General features: G+C 47.8%; 1 protein-coding gene across 5 annotated transcripts in view; it reads left to right on the top strand.

Annotated features, from left to right (window-relative positions):
- ZNF536 (zinc finger protein 536) overlaps window positions 1–22,462 on the top strand; it is a 485,998-nt gene that overhangs the window by 202,076 nt on the left and 261,460 nt on the right. The gene's annotated exons all lie outside the window — the stretch shown is intronic.

The following is a 22,462-nucleotide window of genomic DNA, read 5'->3' as shown; positions in this document are numbered from 1 at the left end:
AGTGCAATGGCGCGATCCCGGCTTACCGCAACCTCCGCCTCCTGGGTTCAGGCAATTCTCCTGCCTCAGCCTCCTGAGTAGCTAGGATTACAGGCACGCGCCTGAATAATGCCCAGCTAATTTTTTTTTTTGTATTAGTAGAGACGGGGTTTCACCATGTTGACCAGGATGGTCTCGATCTCTTGACCTCGTGATCCACCCGCCTCGGCCTCCCAAAGTGCTGGGATTACAGGCTTGAGCCACCGCGCCCGGCCGACTTCATTTTTTTTTTTTAAATTTCTGTTTAGAGACAGGGTCTCACTCGGTCACTCAGGCTGGAGGGCAGTGGCACAATCAGGACTCACCGTAGCCTCCCAATTCCTGACCTCCTGAGTAGCTGGGATTACAGGCATACCACCAAGCCTGGTAATTTTAAATTTTTCTGTAGAGATGGAGGTCTCACCATGTTGCCTAGGCTGGTCTCAGATGATTCTGGGTTCAAGTGATCCTCCCATCTCGGCCTCCCAAAGCGCTGGGGTCTTAGGCGTGAGCCACTGTCCCTGGCCTGGCAACTTCAGAAGATATGGAGACCCCCGTGTAAGATAACCTAAGTCACAGGGTAAGAGACCGACCCTTGCCACGTTCCCTGGGATTTCCAGGAGAGAAGTCCCTTCCAGCCCCCAGTGTGTCTTTAGCACCTTCTACCTCTGCCAGCCTCCCTCTGCACACGCAAGCAGGCCCCAGGCCAGAGCCGGCTGCAGGGAGCAGCATTCAGCCAGAATTTAATAACATTGTTCTCATTTTATTTATTTTTATAATTACCTTTAATTTAGAGCAAGTGATACAAATTTCCATTTAGGGTAATGATATAGTTTCCTTTTAAATGCATTAAAGTAAAAAATAGTGAATTAATTAAAAAAATATTAGCAGGGGTACAAAAGCATGGCAAAAAATGTGAAGGTGGTTTATTGCAGTACGCTATAGCAAACTCTATAGCAAAAGTATCAGGAAGGTGATATGCGGGTGCCTGCAACTGGGAGCGCAGGTCTGTAAGGACCTTTTAGACTATTTTTACTTTATTTTATTTTCTGAAACATGTGAGGAGAGCTACTGGAGAGTTTAGGATTTTAGGAAACAAGGCTCTACAGAAAAATTCCTGAAGACAGGACTATTGAGCTATGAGGTTTAGAATGGATTCGGGCCCAAGGAAGCTGCATCAGAAGGATCTCCAGCTAGAGTAGCTCCTCTATTCCTTAGCATTCATTTTCCTAGAAAGGACTAAAGATATCTCCCTAAGCCAACAGAGCCCTACTGCCCAAGAAAAAGTTTACTAGATGTCAAGGAATATTATGATGGATGCTGAATTTTCCTCTTCCCTTTCTCTGAATTCTCCTGCCACCTCCCTGCAAGAGGATAGCCCGTGGGAGCACCTACTGTGTTCTTCCTGCTCTCAGTTTGGGTATCAGGTATAGAGCCACTTCCTTTCTAGAGGAGACTTGTCCAGGCTCCTCTCCACAGTCCTCATAAGGCCTAACACATAGAAGGTATCATTTGCTCATTCCATCTATCCATCTATCCACACATCTACTCATCCTTCTGTCCTTCTATTTGGTCCTTCTCTTTTTCTCCCTCCTTTCTTCCTTTCTCCCTCTCTCTACCCACCCATCCACATATCCATTCATCTATCTATCCATCCACCACCCACCTATCCCTCCATTCATCTGCCTAACTACACATCCATCATCCATCCATCCATCTATCCATCCATCTTCCATCCATCTACCCACTAACTCATCCCTCCCTTCATCTGCTCATCTACACATCCATCCAACTACCCATCCATTCAGCCATCCAACCATCCATCCATCCGTCTACTACCTACCCATCCCTTCCTTCATCTGCCTATCCACGCATCCATCCATCCATCCATTCATCCATCCATCCAATCATCTATTTAGCCTTTCTCTTTCTCCCCCTTACTTTCCTCCTTCCACCCATCCACATATCCATCCATCCATTCATCCATCCACCATCCATCTATTCATCTATGCATTTATTTCTTCATCCACTAAATAAATAGTTTATTAGGAATATTCAGTATTAAACAACAGCAACAAAAATCTGCTGGGTGCCCCCAGCACTCAGGTAGCCAATAGGGATAGAATAATAATAGAAGGAGTCATTGTCACTGCTGTCACAGAGTTTATGGCTAATGAGAGCGACAGAAATGGAACAAGTGGTTATTCTATGCTCTTAATGAATGAAGGAGTGAATGAGTGGATTGGTAAATCCCCTTTCTCTGTCACTGCGGGGCACTGGGACCTGTGGAGTCCAAGGATGCTGGGGTGAACAAGCAATTCCATAGATCAGAGGTTGCACATGCCAGTCCCTGGCCAGCTGGGCTTCTGGAGTGAGATGACAGGCTCTGCACAGCCTGCTGAATCTGTTCCCAGCCGCCGAGGGCCTGCCCAGACTGTGCGAAGAGCACGTAAGGGCAGGGCACCCTCCCAGGGGTTTCGGCAGGAGCAAGGCTGGCAGTGACAGCAGCTGTGGCAGGGGAAGGGGCCTGGGAGCGGTTGCTGTGAAGGGTGGCAAGGAGGTGGGGGCAGGTGGGAGGGTGGATAAGTAGTAACACGATGGAGATTCCAGGGGGGTCAGACACGCGCAGTCCCCAGCTTCCTGCCAGGGCCAAGCATGGTGTCTGGAAAAAAAGACATGGGGCAAGTTTCCCAGGGTCTGGGCAGTGCCCTCTGTGCCTACAGTCCTGGGTGCTTTGCTGGGGGCCTTGGGCTGCCCTGCTTGCTTTGAGTATGCTAGGGTGGCCATGGTACAGCTCAGCTGATGCTGGCCATAGGACCTGGCAGTAGCTCCTTTTCTGTCTCTCTTTAACTCTCCGCCTGCTCTGGGTGCCCTGTTCCTGGCTCCGGGTGTCCAGATACCCTTACACTTTCTGCACTTTCCGAGGCACACACATGGCGAGCTGCAGGGGGCGCCTTGACTTGGAGCAGGAGCACTTGGTGAGCGCCTGGTCACTCTGGGCTTCATAACGCTCACTGCGCAATGAAGAGGAGGCCAGGAATCCCTCCCTCCAGGGCAAGGCTGACTGAGGGAGTGCAGGGAGTGAACCTCAAACCTGTGCAACATCAAACACCCTGGGGCTCGCCGGTCATGGACAGCAGGCTGGGTTCTTAACACAGGTAATACGGTCTGCTGAGCACACAAGGATCTGAACGTGGGTAGCAGGGGCATGTCTGGGGGCTAGGGAGGCCGAGAGACATGCCTGGGACAGGGACGTTTGGCTGTAGATCTGAGAAGTTACCCAAGGTGAGGATGGGGAGGAGAGGATGGATGCAAAAGGAATAATAGGGTGTGCAAGGCTTTCTTCTGAGAGGCAGTTTATGAAATCTATACGGACTTCCTTCCGGAAGACTGAAACATGATGCCTAACAGAAAAAAATCACCTCTTCTTAACACAGATAAAGAAAGCACTGGGGAAAGACCCATCAGTGGGATTCCAGACCCCTTGGCAAATGGCTAGAAGGCAGCTGTGCAGGGCAAGAAACGTGTTCTTGGTGACCGTGGTGGAGTGCCCATTCTGTCCAGGGCACACAGGAGAAAGCTTGGCCTGCCACCTTCTGCTTCCTATCTGATGCTTCTGGAAGATCCCAAGCCAGAAGCCAGTCTATGGTTCAGGACCCCGGGAGCGAGCGTGGAGCAGTCTGGGCTTAGGATAGTCAAGATTTATACGAGTTCAGTAGAAGAAAATAAAGATGGTGAGGATGCAAAGGCATAAGAATGATACAGTGGACTTTGGGGACTCGAGGGAAAGAGTGGGAGGGGGTGAAGGATCAAAGCATACACCTTGGGTGCAGTGTACACTGTTCTGGTGATGGTTTCACCAAAATCTCAGAATTCACCGCTAAATAACTTATTATGTAACCAAACACCACTTGTTCCCCAAAAACATATTGACCAAAAAAAGGTGGGAGTGCCTTGGTGTGATTATGGGCCGGGTGAAGGCTGGAAAGGCAGAGGAGTAACTGAGAACCCCAGGGGGTGTCTGGAAGAGAGGTCATGTTTATCAGCCAGGACTCCTTTGGTTTCGAGTGATTGAAAATTTAACCCAAACCAACTTAAACCATCAGGAAACCCGTATTGACTCTGTCAGTGTGAAGTATGTAAATAGTTCAGCCTCAGCTGCTACTTGATCCAGGAGCTCAAATGTCACCAAGCATCTGACATCTCTCCTCCTCCACCTCCTCAGCACTGGCCTTGTCCCCCAGTGCTGTGTAACCTCACTGCTGGTCGCTTAGGCTCTTCTTGGTAGCAAAACAGCTGCCACAGCTCCAGACCTCACTGAGAGTGTCTGAACCATCCTTGTAGCTCCCTGACAGGCCCTCATTATCACTCTCATTGACCTGGAATAGGTCATGTGATGATCCTTGAACCAATCACTGAGGCTGGGGGATGGAACATTCTGATTGACTCATATTGATTCCACAGTCAGAGACAGGGAGCTGGCTACATCTCATCCAAGATGCGGGACTGAGTAGGAAGAGGGGTCTGTCCTCCCATGCAGAGACTGTGGTGGGCGTGGGTGCAAGGATGTGGGTGTCCATGCAGGCATCTGCAGTTGGCTGAGGAGTCTGGACCTGATTAATAGTTGTGAATGAGAGAGCAGAAAGTCCCGGACCCCACTAGGAACCCTCAGCGTGGAGTGGTGTTTTCAGGGTTCCTCTCCCAGCAGAGCAGCGGTAGTTAGGAGGCAGTAGCACACCCCAGGTGGGCATGGCTGTGGGAGCCTCCCCAGAGGTGGTCAACCTTGGCAGGATCTCTGCAACCCCCGAGGAGCTACAAACAGGTAATGCTTGACTTCCCCAGGCCTGGATTATGAAAAGCTTGAGTTACAAAATGCTCTGGCTATTAAAAACCTGCTACTGACTTTAATGGCAATAAAATATCTGCTGTTTATGAGTAATTAACCACTTCTGGAAAAGAGCTCTATTCCTTTAAATTTATGGGGTGCCTTGATTTATGCATTTCATGGGGGGGGGATGTCATGTTACATCACATCAACCTGATGTAATTTGATGCAAATCAAACACATGAAGGAGTGCATGGAAATGCTCTCTCCTGCCTCCTGAAGTGTGTTTTTATACGTGGGGGATGTCTTTGATCCTTATTCCATCTTTCTTCTTCTTGCTTTCTTTATGAGGAAAGTCTTGGGGGAATCTTCACCCTGAATGTCCTCAGTCCTGAGTGCACTGGCTGCAGCCTCCAGCCACCCTTCAGGGGCTTCCAGTGGGGAGTTCGCATCCCCTAGGGTGGCAGAGATGCAAACATCTGCAGTTAACGAGCACCCACGTCACGCCCTGGGTTGCAGAGGCCTGGGTAGGCCAACAGGGAGACGTGCTTCCTGATTTTAAGGACCCCAAGGTTGGTTCATATACACAGGGCATGATGTAATCAGTGAATCTAATTTTATATTGTCTGATAGGTAAGTGTGGGGTCCGGCAGGGGGGACGGTATATTATGGAAGTCTTTTCACAGCTTCTGAACCTCTGTTTGACAACTTAGAGGGTAGAGGCAAGAGCATTCAAGAATTTGTTGGTGGGACTCTGTATCTATTTGTCTCTGTGTATATTATTTCCTCTTTAGTTCACCCACTCATCTATCTATCTGCCCATCCCTCCATCCATCCATCCAACATGCATCCAACATGGATATCTGACACCTGTTAAATTTCTTGAGTGAGGTAACCAAGAAAAGTAAGACACAGACACATATCTATTAATTTGCTGTGGAACTGTAGGTAAGTCACCCCCTACCTTCTGGCCTCCATTTGCCTATGTGTAAAATGGGGACATCAGATGAAGTGTCTAGGAGCTAGATGATCTCAGAGATATTTCCTGCTCTGCCATCCTTTGTACCACAGTCCCTTTCCTCAAGGAACACCTCTGTGCAAGGACAGAAGGTGTGGACAACTCTCATTCGTGGGAGGCAGAGGAGCTTTCCAAGTAGTTGAGGAGAATATGGGGAGAGTGACGGGAAGAGCGATTAGGTGGCATGCAGCGGTGGCCCTTTGGTAGAAACCTTCGGCATGAATCTGGGTAGTTTCACCACGGGGAAAACAGTGACTTTTGATCTTCGATCTTTGCACTTCAGTGGAGTTATCCCATGGGTGCAGGGGAGAACAAGTGGAAAAAGCCTGGCATCGGGCTTGGGGTGCCGCCCCTAGTCAACGTGAGCTTGTTGGTTGACTCTAGATGTATCCCAGCCCGTTGGCCTTCTTGGCAGGACTGCTGGTTGGGTTTTACTAGGATTCTCGGGGTCGCATGGAAAGCATACAGCTTGGTCTTCTAGCATGAGGCCCTTTTCTGTTCCTTTTGGTCTCAGGCATACTAGCTTTCCCGAATGCCCAGCTTCTTAGCCCAGCTTCCTCAAAGTGACAGTCAGTGGTGTTCAAGCCTCCTGTGTAGTGGCTCAGGGCTTCTGACTTTAGAAGGGAAGTTACAGTTGCAACAAGGCCACTTGACCTCCTTCCTGGTATTATCTTGGGTGTGCCATGAGCCAATGGAGGAAATTTAGGGTTCTCATGAAGTCCAGGTGCAATCTGTAATATAATTATTTAAAAATGGAACCTTGCTAACGTGTTGATTTGAGTCTTCTCTCTTTCTGGTTAGGAGTGACATGTTTGTGGCCAAATTTTGTTTCTTCCATGAATTCCCTGCTCATAGGTTTCTATGGCTTTTTGTCCAGGTTTCTAATGGGGCGGTTTGAATTTTCCTATTAACTGCAAGTGCTTTTAAAAATACAAAAGGTAAAGTTATTAACCGCTTGCCTACCACACATGCCTGTGAGTGCCGGACTTCCATGAGGCTTTGGAACAGGTGGCTCTGAGCAGGACTGAAAGCGATTGCAGGCCTGATGGAGGCCTGGCAGCTCTGACATGCAGATGGTGACAGGGGAAGGAGGAAGGGAGGTGGGAGCAGACACAGCCTTTGCAGAGCACTTCCTAGCAGTGACCTCACTCATCTTCCCAGGTACCTTAGCATTGCCACCATAGCACAGGCATAGAGCTGACGAGGTGCTCCTCAGAGCTCAGTTATTTTGGAGTGAGATACTGTACGCCTTCTGGAAGCAGCAGAGGGTTTTTCTTTGTCACCCAGAGTCCCAGTAAAGAGACTCCTCGAGGACCCCAAAGAGTAGCAGTGGCTGCCCTGAGGTGAACCACAGGTCCATGCTGAATGCTGCTTACAGCTTGGGTGAGTGATACTTCCACACTGAGCTACTGAAGTTACAGAATGCCTTGAGGTTTCCTGAAGGCCTCTCCTTAGGACATAACTCCTGGCACATGGAGGTGGGGGTGCGAGAAGACATTGATGTCAAGACCCTGGTGAGAAAGTACAGCGTGTCCAACATCAGATGGATGGTGCAGTGAGGGTCCTGGACCAGCTCATGAATGACGTTTTATCCCTTGTGCAGAGAGAAACGTTAACTGCTTCATTTTAGAATATTTGCCTGTATTCAGCATCAGCGAAGTTCAACTGCAGATGGGTGATGATTCAGGAGCAGGGTTTGGCTATGGGGTCCCTCCCTGTCAGGTGGGCCTCAGAGGCACCCACAGGGGGACAGATGGAGGGGCTGAGGTCAGGGCCCAGCCTGGCCAGCCTCCTTGTCTAATACATGGGAAGCATGACTCAGGGAGAGGCCAGGGCACATGAGGCCGCACGGTTACCTGGATGAGCATGCAGGTATGGTTTAAGGGATCGGAGGAGGCTACAGAGGGAGGATCCAGGCCCACTGATGTAATGTTGGGGAGGCCAGGTGTCTTGGATCCTAACCCTGGGGCTGGCTGGGAGAGCAGGTCAGTGCATCCAGACTGGGGAGAGGAGTCATTCATTCAGTCAGCACTTCCTGAGCACATGCTAGTGTGAGGATCTGCTCTAGGCACTTGGGAACGTTGCCCTGTGGATGTGTCATCATCACAGAGAGGACGCCTTAGCTGCCCCTGAAGCCATCCCATTTGGTTCCAGTTGGCCGTCTTCTTCCTGATGCTATGCAAAGACTAGATCTTGGGGTGAAGTGAGCTGAGATCAGGGAGAGAGGTGTCAGCAGAGGTTCAGAGTGGAGGGTGTTGTCTGCAAGAACAATTCTAGGGAAGGGAGTGGTGGTGTCACCCTGCATCGTCAGCTCATCCCAAGGGCCTCCTCTGCACCAGGCACTAAAGAAACAAGGTTGCGGTGAGCCGAGATCGCGCCATTGCACTCCAGCCTGGGTAACGAGAGCGAAACTCCATCTCAAAAAAGAAAAAAAAAAAAAAAAAAAAGAAACAGATGAACCGTCTCTTTGGGTGGTTGTTTCGAATCCATCTGTCATTTAGATGAGGAGCTTCAGGAGGGCAGGGTGTTTGAGATTCTCTCTGCAGAGCCAGACACCATGCCTGGTGTGCAGTAGAGAGTCAGAAGGGCTTACTGAATGAATGAATGAATTAATGAATGAATATTTGCATAATCAAGTATGAGAATACTGAAAGAAGCAGGGTAGTCAATAGGAGAGTGAGTTTGAAAAAGACACATTGAGGGGCTTGGAATCCAAATTAATTCAACCAGAATTTGTAGGTACTCGTCATCTGCAAAGCATTGGGTTTCGGTTGCATGTGGGCCCCAGGAGGTCCTGGGTAAGGGCAGAGGGTGGTAAGGCACGAGCTGTGAAATCCGCTAGAGACAGAGTAGGGTTAGCTCTTTATGGGGGTTGCTTTAAGGGGTTGGGAGGGGATTGGGAGTGGCTGTGTAGAAGAGCTGTTTTCTTCTAAGTTTTCTGGGGGTGACATTGAAGTAAAGCTCTAGTGACCAAACTTCTCACCTGGCTGTGCCTCCATGAGCTGAGGGCAGGGCTGTTCATGTTGTCTGAATCATCCTCTTAGCACCCACCCCCCTCACGACCTTTCTCCTCAAGGAGAGGTGTTATGCTGGGAGGCTGCAACTTGTTCATTCATTCATTCATTCATTTCTTCCCTCATTTAACTGTTTATTTATTGGCTTGTTCCTCTATTTGGTCACTTAGCAAATGTTCATCAAGTTTCTCCCCTGTGCCTAGCTCTGTGTCAGGTGCTGGGGGGACCGTGGTGAAGCCAGTGGTCATGGTGTAGCCCTCATGGGGCTTTGGACAGGTATAAACAAACTAACCCAATGTAGAAGACAGTGTTCAGGGTGAGGCCAAAATACCATGGAGATAGATGGAAGGGCTCTGGACCTGGACCTGATGCATCAAGGAGGACTTCCTGGAAGAAGTAGTATTTAATGTCCCCAAGATTACTAGGCCCAGAGGCAAGCAGGGGTTGCAGAGAGGATGTTCCCAACAGGGGAAATGATATGCACAAAAGGACCCCAAGCTGTCCCTCTCTGCTCCCTGAGAAAAAGGGAGTCCTTTTTCTTTTATTTCTTTTATTTTTATTTTTTTGAGATGGAGTCTTGTTCTGTCATCCAGGCTAAAGTGCAGTGGAGTGATCTCAGCTCACTGCAATCTCCACCTCCCCAGTTCAAGCAGTTCTCCTATCTCAACCTCCTAAATAGCTGGGACTATAAGCATGTGCCACCACTCCTGGATAATTTGTTAGTAGAGATGAGGTTTCACCATATTGGCCAGTCTGGTCTTGAACTCCTGACCTTGAATCTCCACATCTCTCGTTCAAGCAATTCTCCTGTCTCCGCCTCCTAAACAGCTGGGACTGTAGGCACGTGCCACCATGCCTGAATAATTTTTTAGTAGAGATGGGGTTTCACCATATTGGCCAGTCTGGTCTCAAACTGACCTCAAATCTCTACCTCCCCAGTTCAATCAGTTCTCCTGTCTCAGCCTCCTAAATAGCTAGGACTACAGGCACATGCCACCATACCTGGATAATTTGTTAGTAGAGATGGGGTTTCATCATATTGGACAGGTTGGTCTCAAACTCCTGACGTCAAGTGATCCACCTTCCTTGGCCTCCCAAAGTGCTGCGATTATAGGCGTGAGCCACCTCCCCTGCCCATGGGAGTCCTTTTTCAAAACACTAATAGGTTTTGAAAGATGAACTGGAGGGTTCTCCATTCTCAAGTCAGTCTTTACCCCCGCTTCTTTCCTGATCATGGTGCGAAATTGGTCTTTGTCCCTAGAATCCATCTATGGCAGCAGCACCCCCACATCTGAGACAGCAGCTCCCAGAAGTCCTGGGTCCATGAGCTGGGCCTCCTGCAACCAGCTGCACCAGCACCTGTGTTGAGGGGGTCTTGAGTTAATCTTCCTTCCTCTCCCAGGAGGCCAGTCACGTGGAGGCCACGAAAGCCTTGTTACCTGTGCAGGAGCTAGGGATGCTGAACCGGGGACCTCAAGGCCAAAAAGAACTAAGGGTCCAGCCCAGCCCTGGCCAGCCTCCATCTGTTAGCCTCAGCCTAGAAATTGCAGGCAGCAGGGGACCTGACGGAGTGCCTGGGTTTTCTGCTCAGTAATGATCCTGCATACTTACAGGATGATGTGTATCTGAGCTTATGTCTTCGACAGGTGCCCCTGTGGACGAATCTCCCTGGGCCGACTTCTATAAATATTTCAAAATTAAGCCCCCTTTGATCACTCTTGCGTATGTGCATTTTACATTATATTTACTTTTGCACCGAATCAAATCTGAGGCCTCTGTGAAATGAAAATAAACTGTTTGACACAATATCATAGTCGGCAAGTGCTCAGATGTAAACGGCTTTAGTCAGGGGTGAAGGAGTGGGGAGGTGTAGCCTGGTGTCTGCTCCCTGGCTGCTGCTGCCCTAGGGAAGGGTCCTGCGGAGGCCAGGGCCTCTGGTTCCCGGGGCAGGGACTGTGCTCTGAGGCAGGCGCAGGGAGCCGAGGTGGGTTAATAGGGGATTAAATATCTAACTTCCTGCTATGACCAAGTCTGCTTTAAAAAGGGAGCAGGAAAGCCAGTGAGAGGAATCAATATACTCCTGACAACTGCTGGTATCTTTTTCAGTTTTGCATTATTATGTTAAAGCTATGCCATTCATTAAAAGCATATATATATATATATGGGGTTCTGGGGTTGCTTTCCTTGATGGGGTGGACACAGTTCAGATAAAAATTCATTACAGAGAATTAGGGGGCTACCTCCTTCCCAAGTCATCCCATCTGGGTGAAATGGGAGGCTCACTTCATGACCTAGATGCTGGGATGTGAGGACTGGGTTGCCATTCCCAAACTGCAGTCCATGGACGTGACACCTCTCCTGCACCGTGATTGATCATAAGCTTAGAGGACCAGGGAGCTTAGAGACTTTCCATAGGGTGAGGTTCTCTATGAGCTACAGACAGGGGGCTGGTAACCCACTTACTCTCACGAAGCTTCCATTCTGAGGAAGCAGGATCACCTCCAGCCCGGGTCAAACCCAGGAAGACTTCCTGGAGCACCTGAAGCCAGCATAGAGCATGGAGGGTAGAGTTGGGCTCACAGCTATGGTGAGGTGGGGCTGGGCTGCCGGGAGATGTGGGGAAAGTTTCTGCTTCTTCTTTTTCACCGTAACAAAGAGGGCAAGTGGAGACCAATGCCTTTTTCCAAACTCTACCCTCTTCTTTCTCATGCACGGGGAGCCCTCACGACCACAAGAGCTTTGACCTTCTGATGTTTGCTCTGTGGTCCAGGAGTTTATTTTCATCGTTTATTGGTTTTTCACCTTCTCTGACTCACATTGGATAGGACTCTGCCTTTTCCAGCTGTGCATAGACAGAGGGTGGGTACAGTTTTGAAGGTGTTCCCTTGTAAGTTTTCTGAAGACATGACCATGTCAGCCCTATAGTTGGTGGTTGCCCTAGGGGAGGCTCTGTGGGGCTCAGCTATTGACATCTTTCTTACAGGAAGCTGGTAGAAGGATGGATGAGGCTGTCTCTGGCAGTGTGAGGCGTGCATGTTATGTTCCTCCTTTGCTAAGAGCTTCTTGAGCCACTGTTTTGCCCAAGTATACACTCCATTCTGCTCAGATTGACTTTCAAGTCTGCACCAGCCCATGCCTCTGCCATATCTCCCCTCTGTCTCCAGAGCTTTCCAAACTCCATCTACATTTTGCACATGCTGGTCCTTCGGGCATATGTGATGGTGATAATGGTGGTGATGATGGTGATGGTAATGATGATGATGATGGTGATGATGGTTGTTGCTTTTTTATTGAGAGGATAGTCCATAGTCCTAACAACTATCGCATGTGACCTGGTGACCTCCTGGAGGCCCAGCCAAGGCCTGTCTCTCTTCCCACCACCACCTTCCATACTGTCTCTCTCCTGCACTCCCATCCCACTGTGCCCAGCATGCTGACACTCTCTCCGATTCAGCAGGTGACCTGAGCTTCATGAGTCCATCCCTCTTTTCCTCCCTGAGTCAGCTTTTCAAGGCAAGGACCCGGTCTTGCTTATAGATCTCTAGATGTACCCATGTCTTGCCACATGTAGGCATTACAAAATGTTATTGAAAGATGCCAGTCCCGCTACATAGATCCTCTGATAAGACTGATAACAGGAGCATTTTTTTAACCAGCATTTTTTTACATGCCTTGGTCATGTCCTTCCCCTCTCAGCATGTCCTCTGCTACCAGATTAAGGTGGCTTCTGGATCTAAAAAGCTGTGGTAACTGCTGCGGCCAGCATCGAAGATGAGTTACTGCACGGGTAGAAAATGCCTCATTTTCTCTCCCACAACCCCACTTGCCCTGTCAAAATCCCTCGAAGTGAATGGGACAGTCTATCAGTTTATTAGAGAGATAAAGAAACTGAGGCTCTGGCAGGGGTCCAAGGTCACTCCGATGCTTGTGGGAGAGTAGGCAATTGTATTCACATCAATGGGACCTCAGGTGTCATTCTCTTTCTGTGACTCCAGTCTAATTGGGGGAATAAGCCACCTGACTCTATAGGAGAATGTGGAATGATGTATCAGCCCTTCTAGATGTTAAGAAAACAGAGGAGCCTAAAGATAATTTTTTTGGGGTAACCCTCTGGTCTACCAGTTAGTGAGTAACAGACCTCGCTACATTTCTGCATCTGCAGTGCCTGCCATGTCTGCCCCACATGTTTTCACTTCCTAGCTCATGTCTTTGTGTGTCCTTTGCTCCTTGGCCTCCTCAGAGCTTGCCCATGAGTGTGGCTTCTTTCTTTCCAGGCACTTCCCAAATGACTGAGCTGGCTTCTGACTGTTGTTATCCAGCCCAGCAAGAATAAATGTGTTGCAAAAAGCCAGCCTGGCCGCTGGCATGTCTGTGTGCTTTAACTTTCTGAGCCCCTGTTTCCTCATCCTTTGTACTGGAATAATATAGCACCGATCATCTAAGGTTGTATAAGGCTAACATGAGATAATAATTGTGATGTACCTAGCAGTGTCGGCAGGTGGTATTTTGATGATGAGGAGAAAGATGATGAAGATGAGGATCCTGTTAATGTACATAGTGATGGTGATGGCCATGATAGTGACAATGGTGATGAGGATCCTGTTAATGTACATAGTGATGGTGATAGCCATGATAGTGACGATGGTGGTGGTGGTGATGGTAATGATAATGATAATGATGGTGGTCGTGATAATGATGGTGAAGGTGATGATAGTGGTGATGGTGATGAGGATCCTGTTAATGTACATAGTGATGGTGATGGCCATGATAGTGACAATGGTGATGAGGATCCTGTTAATGTACATAGTGATGGTGATGGCCATGATAGTGACAATGGTGATGAGGATCCTGTTAATGTACATAGTGATGGTGATGGCCATGATAGTGACAATGGTGATGAGGATCCTGTTAATGTACATAGCGATGGTGATAGCCATGATAGTGACGATGGTGGTGGTGGTGATGGTGATGATAATGATAATGATGGTGGTCGTGATGATGATGGTGAAGGTGATGATAGTGGTGATGGTGATGAGGATCCTGTTAATGTACATAGTGATGGTGATGGCCATGATAGTGACAATGGTGATGAGGATCCTGTTAATGTACATAGTGATGGTGATGGCCATGATAGTGACAATGGTGGTGATGGTGATGATAACGATAATGATGGTGGTCATGATGATGATAGGGAAGGTGATGATAGTGGTGATGGTGATGGTAATGATAATGACGATGCTGATGATGGTGATAGTGATGATGGTGATGATGATGATGATGATGAGGGTGGTGATGCTGATGATGATAGTGATGGTGATGGTGGTGGTGATGGTGGTGACGATGCTGATGATGGTGATGGTGGTGATGATGATGAGGGTGGTGATGCTGATGATGATAGTGATGGTGGTGATGATGCTGATGATGGTGATGGTGGTGGTGATGGTGGTGATGATGATGCTGATGGTGATGATGATGATGGTGGTGGTGATGATGCTGATGCTGATGGTAAGGTTGGTGATGGTGATGCTGATGATGGTCATGATAGTGATGGTGATGATGATGGTGATGGTGGTGATGATGCTGATGATGGTGATGCTGATACCGGTGATGATGGTGGTGATGATGATGGTGGTGGTGCTGATGATGGTGATGCTGATACCGGTGATGATGGTGGTGATGATGATGGTGGTGGTGTTGCTGCTGCTGCTGCTGCTGGTGGTGATGGTGATAGTGGTGATGATGATGATGGCGATAATGCTGGTGATGATGATGGTGATGGTGGCGATGCTGATGCTGGTGATGGTGGTGATGATGATGTTGCCGATGGTGGTGATGATGGTGATGATGGTGATGCTCTTGCTGATGAAGGTTATTGCTTTTTATTGAGAGGACAGTCCATAGTCCTAATAACTACCCTATGTGAACTTGTCCTCATTCCATCCCCAGCACCTACTTTCCTGGCTTTGTGTGGTATGGGCAGAAGGTGATCCAGGGATCCAGACCAGAAGTCTTCTCTACTCTGAGAAAATCACAGGAGAGCCCTTTGTGGTCATTTTTCTTTTCCATCAAGGTGGTTGTGTCTTCATTATCATTACCTGTCTTCATTGTCTGTCTTCATTTCTGGGCTGCGGTTTCAATGGAGACTCCAAAAGCCACAGTGATGGAGGCTGTTTGCCTTTGAGAATTGTTTTTTTTTTTTTTTTGCCAAACCCAAAGCAAAAATGGTCATGTCTTTGAGAATTTTGAAGTCATCCAAAGTTTCCAGGGAGAAGACACTCATTATTCCTCTTTCTTGTCTCAAATTATCCAACTCTTGTCCTACCAGCATGGAAGCTGCCTGGGGCTCCATGGGACCACGTACTAAGCCAGCTCAGCCAAGTCCTGCTCACTACTCAAGGCAGTGAGGGTCTTGACTTTGGCCAATGTTCCATCCCTTTGGGTGTTTGACCACAGTCTGCAACTCGACTCTGTTGGTTACACAGTTTTCATCCTCCAAAGCCTGATTTGAATACGGTATTTTCGTTCATAAATTCAGCAAGGATTTAACTATTTCTGGCCCTGTCTCATAGTGTTGTCTACATATCAGTCAGAACAGAACAGGTCACCCGCGCTGCTCTCCTGTTCATCTATTAATCATCTGGCAAATAAACCACTCAGTATCCTGCCCACCCCGGTAATGTTTGTGATGTAATTTGTTTGGATGCCCAAATGTCACCAGCGTTGATTGTAAGAGCTGAAAAAAATGCACTTGCTCAGCATAGCAAGCTCTAGGCCAAAATGTAAGCATGAAATCTCTGGTTTATTTTTGTAATAATGTTTACAGCTGTTTAATGACCCTGAAAAGGTTCAGTAGTCTGGTGTTCTGTATTTCAGAACAGGAGTGTATTATGCTTATAACAACCTTAGTTAAACAGTTTGAGCTACAACAATTGGAAAACTAGTATTTAATAAGAAGTCATTGTATTCTAGGTGAAGTTGTCTTAATAACTGTTTACCCTCAGCATAAAAAAGCAAGGTGGGCTTCAGGGACAGACTGAAGGTCACGTGAGCCTCCAGGAACAGGGTCTACCTGCTACTAGAAATGCATGTTATGAGATGATTTTGAGTAACACCCACAGTGGTGTTTGGAGCCCCCCACCCCTTGCTGTGTACCCAAGTCTTAGATCCTACATAGCAACTTGGAGGTCAGGGACTCCTGCAAGGCTTCCAAGGGAGCAGCTTCACCCATGTCGATAAAAAAGGGAATATTTTAGTTGTGCTTGGCTAGACAACAATACTTGATTTTTAAAAATCCAGTGGAAATGGTTCTTTTGAAAGTCATTTTATTTTCCAACGATTCTTTTTCATGGTATAAGGAAAAAGCTCTTTCACACAACTTACTGGCAAGATCTATATTTTTTTGGACTATTCATAAGATTACTTTTTTTTTTCTGTGCTAGCAAAACGAAACTGTGTTTTTGTGTAAAATTTATTTAGACTTGTAGCAGCTGGCATTTCTGGTGTCCTGATAGTTTTAAATTTCATTTTGAGTGAAAGATACAATTAGGTTCTCTATTGGAAGAGTTAAGTGAAAACTTTTGTCATTGATATCACAGGAAATAGTCTTGAAGGCAGAAATGCAAAATCAAAATAACCATTAGCACCATCAAAGGCAGCTGAATGGCTCACGGTACCTGCAATGATGACAGTGATGAGACAGAATATATTTTGATAATCTGTGCACCCAGTGGTGGGTTTCATTTGCTGAGTGTGAAATTGCATTGCTTAAGAAGAAAACCTGTAATGTTTGGAAGCCTTCACCTGGGGCCTCTACCTGTGTTCAGAGGTGCAGTCCAGGAGTTACCATACCGTGGTGAAGAGTGCCGTGGCCGCCAAGAGTCTAGCTTCGTTCTTCATCAATATTGACTGTCCAGTTGAGTCCTCGAGGTGCCCCACCATGACCCTGTGCTCAGAAAAGGTCGAGGCTGGGGAGAATGTTGCCATGTTTCTGCGTTGGGGGGGATGGTGCTGCAGACACAGGAGTTTACAGTGGCCTTTCACTGTCTAGCCTCGGTGAGGACATTTGGCTTCCTTTGCAGAGTTAGGTAAATTATGCATTCATTGGTTCCTTCCATCAATAAGCCAGGGTTTATTGATCCTCTTTCTTATAGGTTTCAGGCTAGGGCAATGAGCCGAAGGCCAGGGGCAAGCTGTTCTCACTGTTCAGTAGTTTGTTTACTCGCTTGAAATTGTGCTAAAGGTTTTCCTGCCCAGGTGAGCTGTTTCCATGAGTGCTTTTGAAGGTTATTCATAGTCCTGGCTGCCTAATTGCGTTAAGCCCAGGATCCTGCCCTCTGCTGGCCCCTGGCTTCCTTTTATAACATTTTAGATTCAGGGGGTACATAGGCATGTTCGTCACATGGGTATATTGTGTAATGCTGGGGATTGGGCCTCTTGTGAACCCATCACCCAAATAGCAAACATTGTACCCTATAGGTATTTGTATCATCCCTCCCTCCCCTGCTCCCTCCCTGCTTTTGGAGTCCCCAGGGTCTATTATCTCCTTCTTTATGTCCATGTATACCCATTATTGAGATTAGCTCAACCTGGATTAAAGACTTAAACATAAGATGTGAAACTATACAAAAATCCTAGAAGCACCTAGAAAAACCTCTTCTGGACATCAGTCCAAGTGAATAATTTGGTTTCCGCTCCTGGGCCACGCAGTGCTGAGTGAAGGGTGAATGGGGCATGTGGGCTAAAGTGGTCTGGCAGCAGGGTTGGGGTGGGCCGTAGCAGGAAGCCCCTCCAGGGACGGACACTGATGGATATTCCCTGTGTGGCCTGCGAGGGAGCAGATGGTCTAAAAGGGAAGGCTCACTCCCTGGTGGGCTTGGGAAAGGGGTAATAAGACCTTCCAGCAGGTCTTTTAGTTGAAATTTTAAAAATTTATCTTTTAAATTCTTTTTGTTTTTTGAGACAAGGTCTCACTCTCATCACCCAGGCTGAAGTGTGGTGGTGTGGATCATAGCTCATTGCAGCCTCAATTCCCCAGGCTCAAGCCATCCTCCCACCTCAGCCTCCCAAGTAGCTGGGACTATAGGTACACACACCACTATGACCAGCTAATTTTTAAAATATTTTTAGTAGAGATGGGCTTTGCCATGTTGCTTAGGCTGGTCTCAAACTCCTGGGCTCAGCCTCCCAAAGTGCTGGGATTACAGGTGTGAGCTGCTGTGTCCTGCCCCTTCCAGCAGGTCTTATCATTTGCAGGCAGCTCTACTTTCTCTAGCCCCATGAGCTCTTATGTCTGCAGTTGGATTCAATCCTTTAGCAGTAGGATAAATGATGCCTTAGTTTCCCAGTGTAGGCATTTGTATAAATTTCTAGAGGGCTTCCAGTTAGGGACTCTCCACCCTTCCCTCAATACAGACATACTTAATGCGCACATGTGCGCGTGCGTGCACACACACACACACAAACATACACACACCTAGACACCAAAGCTGCGATGGTTTCTCTTTTCCCCAGCTTTGCATTCAGCCTCGAAGGGACCTTTCATTGCTCCCCTTTTACTTGTGGACTCGCTCACACTAGCCCCTGGGATCCACAGGCCCTCAAGAGCAGGTACATGGAAGGTCCCTGGCGAATACTGACTGAATGGCTAAGGTAAGGAATAAACGCATTCTGGACGGGCGAAGTGTCACGGCTGGAGAAATTGGGGCCGACCCAGGTTTTGTGAGTCCCAGGCCGGGCCTGGGGCCAGCTTGTCCTGCCTCGGCTGTTTTGGCGCAGAGACAGCACACCAATTACCCCATACTCTTTCCAGGAACTCGTGCTTCCCTTTCTTGCTCTAAGTCGAGCAGCAGGCATCAGTTACAACTGCCCCATTGCAGTGACCTCAGCTGCACCTGCTCGAGGAATCACAGAATCACAGAGGACTCTGAACTGACTGTCTGCCATGGTCCTGCCTCCCAGTAAGCCCTCCACGCAGGCTTCTCCAGGGTTTATTCAAGGGCTGGGGACCATTCTTCTGGAAGTGTCTCCTGGCAAGCTGGTTGGCCCCTGTGAAACTCTAGGGTCTCCCATGGGCAGTGATGGTCAGTTAAGTTCTAAAGGGAATCATTGTGTCTCCTAGTATTCAGCAGTTGGGCCACGATGGGTGGTCCAAGCCTGGGGTGATCACCATGGACATTTAGACTGGAAGAGTTGGGGGTATGGTTGGCTTTTTCTTTTCTCTTCTTTTTTTCTTTCTTTCTTTTTTGACAGAGTCTCGCTCTGTTGCCCAGGCTGGAGTACAATGGCACTATCTCAGCTCACTGCAACCTCGGGTTCAAGTGATTCTCCTGCCTCGGCCTCTTGAGTAGCTGGGACTACAGGCGCCCGCCACCACACCCAGCTGATTTTTGTATCTTTAGTAGAGACAGGGTTTCAACATATTGGTCAGGCTGGTCGTGAACTCCTGGCTTTAAATAGTCTGCCCACCTTGGCCTCCCAGAGTGCTGGGATTACTGGCATGAGCCCCCTGTGCCCAGCCATGGGTGGCTTTTTCTTGGTGGTTTCTAAACCTTCAACTTCTCAGTGGTAGTCAGGGACCCTTCCAACTCTGTCCAATTCTGATTGTAGGTGCTCTTGGACTTGTGCAAAGGCCGAGGTTAGGTCACATAAGGTTAAGGTTAGAATGAGTCTCTATTCAATCATTCATCCACTCAGTCAGGACTTAGAATCTAAGGTGAGCCAGCTCTGTGCTAGGACCCAAGGCTTTATCCTTGACCAAGGCAGACATGCCCTCTGCCTTCACAGGAAAGAAGCATGTCTGTAAAAGGATCAATGACAAAATGTTGCCCCCATGGTAAGTTCTACAAAAAAGAAAGTAAGGTGTTGGGACAGAGAAGGGCTGGGGTGTCAGCCTCAGACAGGGTGGGCACAGAGGGCTGTTGTGAGAAAGGCTGTGTGAGCTCAGATCCGCATGATAAGAACAGAGCCAACTATGAAAAGGTGGGGGGGGTAGTGTGCACATTCTAGAACATTCTATCCTCAGCTGAGGATCTAGCAAAGGCATTTAAAGACAAAGATGTTACAAAGCTTTGTTAACTCTGGCGAGTATAGATAGATAGACAGATAGATAGATAGATAGATAGATTTGAAAAAAATAAAAGAATTCCATACTCAAACCAAACCTGAAAACTCCCACGTTCATTGTTTGACCAGCTGAGCTGTCATTTGCTTAGCATGAATGGTGGTGGTGTCGGGGGCATCGTCTTCAACTCCATGCCCCTCATCCAACCTGATTTGCAGTCTCGCTGCATTGCACATTCAGCCTTCTCTCCCTCCTGCTGAATTGGCGTCAGCTCATCAGCAGCAACCTGAAAATAGCCCATCTTCCTGGACTCATGTCTTCTGAGCTGGCCAACTGGGCAGCCTTTGGAAGTGGGCCAACCCTGTTGGCCTTGGGCTTCCCAAACTTCCACGGTGCTGTTGGGTGGAATTCTGAGCACTCCCATGTGGCTTCAGGGTCATGATCTCTGTTGGCTCAGGAGAGGAACCAGTGAGACTGGATGGGGCTTGAAAGTGGAGAAAGGGCTTCAGGCAGGGTTCTGGGGCCACCAGTCTCTGCCTGGAGCCTCCAGCAAACTCTGTACACTGTGCCTGCTCCTCTCTGCTGGCGAGTGGGTGTCATGAGTCCTGGAGATGGCAGGTCTTGTCCACTATCATGTCTCCAGTGGCAAAGCTAGGGACTGGCACATGGAAGGATCTCAGTAAGTTTGTTGAATGAATGCAGCCATCTTCATGGGATATTAGCTTTTTTCTGACCAACCTCCAAAATGGAACTGTATGTTTAAAAACAATTTAAGTGTAGACTGCCCCCAGAAACAAAAAGGAAGGATGACAAGTTGGAAGCTTCTCCTATGGCAAGGGCCCATGCACCTTTACATGTGTCTTCACGCTTTGCACAGTTGTGCATATCTTTGATGCGTGGACACGGTTGGCCCAGCACCACCGCTGTAATCCCTCTGCCTCCTGGAAATAAACATTCATGGCTCTTTCTTCCCTTGCTTTGCAAGATGGACTCACCACCCCACTCCTCCTGCCAAGGATGTCAGGTCTCCCACTGGAGACCCTCCATGCCATGCACGGTCTCCTGGCGGGAGGCCCAGCAAGCAGCAGACCCTGCCGAGGCTGCCTGTGCTTCCTCCACACTTGAGCTCGGTCCCCACAGGTCCCCCTGGACAATCGCTTAGTCCAGAAATCAGTCCTGGCTGAGGTTAAGCACAGCTCCTGGACCACGTGGCTGGCCAACACATCTAAACAATCGGATGCAAACAGGAGAGGTGTGTGCAAAAACGATTCCAATGGCAGGAAACGAATGTGGACTCCTTCAGGTGGAAGACATAGCTGGAAATAGAAGGACCCCAGGCAGGGGTTCATTGCCTTGCGAAGTGGAGCTCCCCACATGCTCCGATGTGGAAGGGGCTGTTTCCTCTGCCCTCCCTGGAACCATCTGGCTTCAGCCATTCTGCGCAGGCGGGAGAGGGGGCAGAGAGGACTATTAAAGACAATTATGCAGACCAGCTTTGAACGATAGTGTTTAACAAACAACTTTGGGTTCTAATTTTCTGCAAAACACATACTGCAGGTACAATTTGTACTCATTATTGTATATTGGGAAAGTTATTAAAAACACTCAAACTTGGTTGAGACTTCCTATGGCATCATCCCTGGATTTTAATGGGTTTTTATCTTATTCTATAAAAGATCTCTTTAAGCCCAATCAAAGTCCGTGCTTTGGATATCTTACCATTGAAGGCTAGGAAGCGCCCCATTATATGGTACAGGTCTTTCCTGTGACCCACATTTGAACAACTTCAGCAATCTGCTAAGAGTCCGTCAGGAGATAATTTATACTTCTTTTGATGGGCACAGTTACCAAATGACAAAATAACAGTGTTTCGTAACATAAGGGTTAAATCTTAATCTCTGAGGTTTGCAAAGCCGCTACTCGCAGTCTCCTTAAAATTTAATATACCTCGTTAATGCTTCCTTGCAAACACTGAAGGATTTTTATGATTATAATCATGTGTTACAGCACCTAGTACTGTTTCTAAGCAGCATACTAATCAGCTTAATGAGATATTACTGCACTTTTTGTTGACTAAAGCAAAATCCCTTTTATTGTTCTAAAGCCTGTCCTTTACTTTATTTTTTCCCAAAACATTATCTTGTTTTATTATGTACCAGTAAATATCATGCCATTGGGTTGTTTTTTTTTTGGCCAAATCATAAAATGATCTCTTTCATCTCAGAGTGGTGAATGTATTGAATATAGTAAACGGAAACAAAAGTTCCAAGTGGGATTTTTGGTCTTGCTGGGAAAGGCATTGTGCTCTCAGGCAAACTTTGGACTGAGCTAACAGGTACAGGTGCAACAATGGGGCAGTAGAGAAAAAGTTTCACACGTAGACCCTTGATTTGTTATTAGGTGTTGAAAGGGGTAAAACATTAATAATTTAAAGGTGGATGAATAATGGCAGTCTGTAAATAGAAAAAACAAGGAAGACGATCTGTCGCCAAAACAAATTGGAGGAGCAATGCCATATTGCATAATTG

This window comes from Aotus nancymaae, unplaced genomic scaffold (genome assembly GCF_030222135.1).
Source record: "Aotus nancymaae isolate 86718 unplaced genomic scaffold, 86718_ANA_hifiasm-v0.15.2.pri h1tg000028l, whole genome shotgun sequence".
In the NCBI taxonomy this organism is placed as follows: domain Eukaryota; kingdom Metazoa; phylum Chordata; class Mammalia; order Primates; family Aotidae; genus Aotus; species Aotus nancymaae.
The sequence above is the reverse complement of the archived record's forward strand: the minus strand, read 5'-3'. Positions and strand labels throughout refer to the sequence as shown.